Consider the following 5,342-nt stretch of genomic DNA (forward strand, 5'->3'; position numbering starts at 1 on the left):
CATCCCCCTCAATTTCAGCTTTTTACGGTGACTTGTAGCTGAGTTGTTTTCGTTACAAGTAAAACTGACCATTTTGGTTTTGATAACTAATATTCGAGAACTAATGATCGTACAGAAAACCTAAGCAGAGTTTTGATCATTTCAAAATATCCTCTGTAAGACCTTCTTATTGTTTGTTTGATAAAAAAAAAATCGATGCAAGGAACTTGATACAAAAAGGGTAAAAACTGCGTATTTAAGGGTTTTCGCTAAACTTTCCAAATAATGAATAGACTAATAGACCAGGGCGGATCTGTTTTGAGGTGGATGTGAGAGGGGGCAAGCAATTTTTTCTAGATTACCTTCACTAGAACTCACATAATAAAAGTGTAGATCTCTAGATCTGGCCAGGTCCGGAACATTTTCAAAATTGCAAAAAAGGCAAAATAATCAAGTTTTTGGGATAATTTTTTTAAAATATTTTAATTGCTCCGGGGGTATTCTAATTTTGGTAAAAAAACTTTAGAGTATAATAAAACAATACATCAAATTTCATTAAAAATCGGTTCTATAGTTTTCGCAAAATAATTTTTTGAAAAAAAAAAAATTTCGAATTTTCAAAATGTTGCACAGCCTCAAATAAAGCGTCTAGATACTTGAAAATTTTTTCACATAGAAAAGACCGCTCAACCTTTCAAATAGTTTTTGAAAAATTGAAATCGGTTGATTTTTTGAATTTTTTAAAGTTAACATCCTTTTTTTATTTTTAAACAATTAGATTACATTTATCAATTTTTTTCGTATGTTCGCATTTTGAACCTTCAATTTCAGTCTCGGAGCGAAAGGCCCCTCCCCCACTTTTCGCGTGTGCGAGCGACAGCTTTTCCGCTGATTTATCTATGTTGCCAATAGTTTATGGATATGAAATTTTTTTCCAGCTTAGAACTCGGAAAAACTAAGCCACTGGATCAAAAATTATTGCTAAATTGTTTATAAATTAACGGCAAATGCCGATAAACTTTGACCGCTATATCTCGAGAACCAATTAGCGGAATTTAACTTTTTTTCTTTAAAAGAAGCGTCTTTCCGAGTACTTTAAAATTATAATTTTTGAAAAAACTAAATTGCAAATTAATAAATGTAATCTAATTGTTTAAATATAAAAAAAGGATGTTAACTTTAAAAAATTCAAAAAATCAACCGATTTCAATTTTTCAAAAACCATTTGAAAGGTTGAGCGGTCTTTTCTATGTGAAAAATTTTTCAAGTATCTAGATGCTTTATTTGAGGCTGTGCAACATTTAGAAAATTCGAAAATTTTTTTCAAAAATAATTTTGCAGAAACTAGAACCAATTTTAATGAAATTTGGTGTGTTGTTTTATTATACTCTAAAAGTTTTTTTATCAAAATTAGAATGCCCTCGAAGCAATTAAAATATTAAAAAAATTATCCAAAAAACTTGATTATTTTGCCTTTTTTTCATCAATTATTGCTATTTTGCAGCATAGGTAATAAATTTAAACATTTTTAACTTACAGTATTTTGTGCAAAATTCAATTCTAAAACTTTTTTCCTCTTCAATATTCTTCCAAAATGCATTGGTTTCAAGATAGAAAGAAGTAAAAACTCAGACAAAATAGGTATATATTTAAATTTTTTAAACATTTTTGCAATTTTTTGAGTTGTACTGAAGGTATTTCAGCAAAAATTAGCTTGCCCCCTCTTACATCCAAGAAGTGGGATATTTCGACAGATCCGCCCTGGTCTATAAGGATATTTTTGGTTTTTCAACCTCAAAGCATCCAAAATAAACTCTCAAGAGTTCAAACCGCTGCGATTTTTCTTGCACTGTGATCCGAATGTCTAAATTGAAATTGTCACTTGCTAAAAATCAATTAAATGATAAATTTTACGTCTCTTATTAATATTGTTTAAATTGAAAATATTTTCTTCGCAAAAATCCATTTTTTTTTCATCAAAACATGTTAAATGTCGAAAAAAATATATATATTTTTCGAATTTTTTTTTACAATATTCACAGTCGTTCCGGCTGAGACTTCTGAACAGCTTAATGATTTTCACTAAACTCCAAAGGTAACTCTATAAGAAGATAAATATGGATAATATGAAGGCTCACGTCCAAAAAAACAAACAGCCAGAGTTACAAGGCACTATACAACCATTCGAGACATCAAAATCGCCTCTACGTTGTAGAGCAACAAGAGCTGAAATCTGAGTTACTATAAAGCATATTTTAGCTTCTAACCGCGTCGTTTTAAGCCTTGAATAGCCGACACTACCGGTCTTAACGTTTTGTCATGTAAATAATTAATGTCTTATACATTTATATGTTATTATAACACTCTCGGTGATATTTCTCTTCCAAACTTACCACATAACCAGCGTCTGATACTGGCCTACAGGGCGGCGTCTAAAATCTTGATTCATATACGCTTCTATCGATTAATTAAATGTAAATAAACGTAGCCCTTTTTAGCGGTGAGGTTATGTTACCTTTAAGGAAGTGAGTGAACTAAGCCCTTAATGAATGTAATTCCATTCATCGTAAAAATTATTAGCAATTCCTCCGTTTAACATTGTTCACTAAATGTAGCTAATATATTTAATGGCTTAATAAAATCTGCGCCCCTGGAATTCTCTTGCAGAGGTATAAAGAGCAATTTCCACCCCTCGTTGGCTGCCGTCGTTACGCGAATATTTTGAGGCTAGGGCCATGAAAGAGATCATTTTTATGTTGTAAACTGAAATTTATTCAACGGAAACATCAACGCGGAATTTTTGTAAATTCGGTTGGATCAATTTTTGCGCCGGAATATCGGCTACACCGAGAAAACTGAATCATTTTGTTTAACAAAAAAAAGCGTCAATTGAATCGGGCGTTTGTCCCTGGGATTTCACGGGCGAATAACAATAATCGGTGCTCCGAGCAAGATACGAATAGTATGCAAAATTCGTCTACTTGTAAATCGCAAGCCGCGCAACGAGCGGAAAAAGTGAATAGAAGCAAACAGATAAAAACAATTCAAATACACAAAAATGTAAACGTTTTATAGTTACAATCTCATTTGAAGATAAAAATGCGGAAAGCCATCTCTGTCATGTTGTGTACATATGTAAATCCCAAGTTTTTCGTGTAAGATATGCCGCTTGATTTATCTGGAATGCTAAGAGGGGTGGAGAATAGGTGGTGAGGCGCCGGAACGTTGCCTTGGCGACGTCGCCATCTCCTGGCTATGATTCCGACGCCGACGCTATCCCATCCCTACTACTTCAGACTCAACATACCACATCATTCGACTACTACATTTTTTTCCTTCCCGTTCACCCGTTCACGCTCAATTTCTTTCAGATAAATGAAAAAATGAATCCACCATGATAACTCGCCTCCGCCATTCATCTAGATTCTGTTAAAATTGCCCTTCATCAAACAAACACTTAAAAAAATAAACCGTAACCTTGGACTAATTAATTAGCATTAAATTTCTCATATCAACAGTAGATATTAATTTATTTAGATTCTTACATATAAACGTTATATAACGTATAAAATATTGCATTCATTTAGAAATATTTACATAAACACATAAAATATTGATTGCTATGACTTCACTAAATTTCCATTTCATAACGTTTGTCAAACGTTTATACCCACTTCGATAAACGTTTAATACTGCTCTGATAAACGTCTCTCACGTTCCTAACCGTATTCGAAATTATTTGGACGTTTAAATAATAATTCTCAAACCATTCGTTTTTTCAATTTTTAAAATATCTAATGTTATACCTATAATTTGATATAAATCTTCAAACGTTTAAATGTAAGATATAACGCATATAACACATAAAATATAACGCATAAAATTTTGCACAATTTTATAGAAACGTTTATATAAACTCTTGTTAATAATTAGTGCAGAAATATTTAATCATATCATTTAACTTGCAAGTCTTAATGTCAGAACGTTTGCCAAACGTTTATATCTACTTCTATAAACGTTTAATACTGCTGTGAAAAACGTTAAAACGTTTATTTTGAGAAACGTGTATGTACTCGAATTTTTTGCGATTTTTAAATTATCATTTTCAAAACTTATTTTTCTCTTTTGTCAAACGTTTATACCTACGCGGATAAACGTTTAATATTGCTCTAAATAAACGTTTATAAATGTTTATAAAATGTAAAGACATATTTAATATGAGAACCGGAAGTTCTCAGTTCAAAACGTTTGTCAAACGTTTATAACCACTTCGAGAACGTTTAATTCTTTAACATCTTTATAATGTTGACTTTTAAACAATGATTTTTAACACATTTTTTTCCTCGATATTTGAAATAATATAAATAAATTCTTACCGACAACTTGTTATAAATCTTGAAACGTTCAAATATAAATTACATGTAAACGTTGTATAACATAAAATTTTGCAGAGTTAAAAAAAAACACTTGCTAATAAACGATAAATAAATTTACAATTTAGTTAATGACAAACGTTTAATCTTACTATGAAAAATGTGCCAAAGTGTATTGAAATTTGAGATTTTTAAATAAAATTTAAATGTATGCAGATTTGTCGCAACTATTGCTTTATACCATTTCTTTTTGTACTGATCTTTCAAATATTGAAGTTATGGTGAACAATATTTTTGTATTTAAGTGAGTACTTACCTTTTTTTCACAAACAAGTCAGTGGCGTACAAACTCTTTCTAACTATTGGTCTTCAAGGCACTTTTTCGTATTTTTGTGGTGAATTCGAGAAATAAAAGAGATGCTGAGGAAATCACTGAACATATTTATTTAAATATTACAAATACAGTTTTCAATATACATAATATTAGCTGCAAAACTGCAGCGGACTATATTATAAAGATTGCACGTTCTTTTTACACAAATCTAAAACCGTCGCCCACTTAGAGCTGCCATTTTGTCCAGAAACAAATCTCAATAGGAACGTCGGGATGGTATTTTTTATCACTGTACAATAAATAATATTTTTTTAAAACTTTTCATATCATTAACGTGTTGAAAAAATACCACCCGGTTCATTGAAAGAAAATAAGCCAAGTACTATGCATACGGCAACGTGTACAATTTTTTTAAAGTACTTAGATCTCTTAAATCAAAGCTGAAATTATACACAGTTTGACTTCTTTCGAAAATAGTATTAAATAGCACGTATACATATATATATACTTTTAGATATATAACATTTTTACAAGGTGCGCGTGCGCGTTGGGGACGTCTTTTGTAAACGCACGTTTCACAAAACACTGAGATCACTAATTTAATATTTACAACAAGAGTCTTCTCTCCACGTTTTGTTAAACTGTCCGGTACGGCC

Source organism: Anoplophora glabripennis, unplaced genomic scaffold (genome assembly GCF_000390285.2).
Source record: "Anoplophora glabripennis isolate ALB-LARVAE unplaced genomic scaffold, Agla_2.0 scaffold5, whole genome shotgun sequence".
Taxonomy (NCBI): Eukaryota; Metazoa; Arthropoda; class Insecta; order Coleoptera; family Cerambycidae; genus Anoplophora; species Anoplophora glabripennis.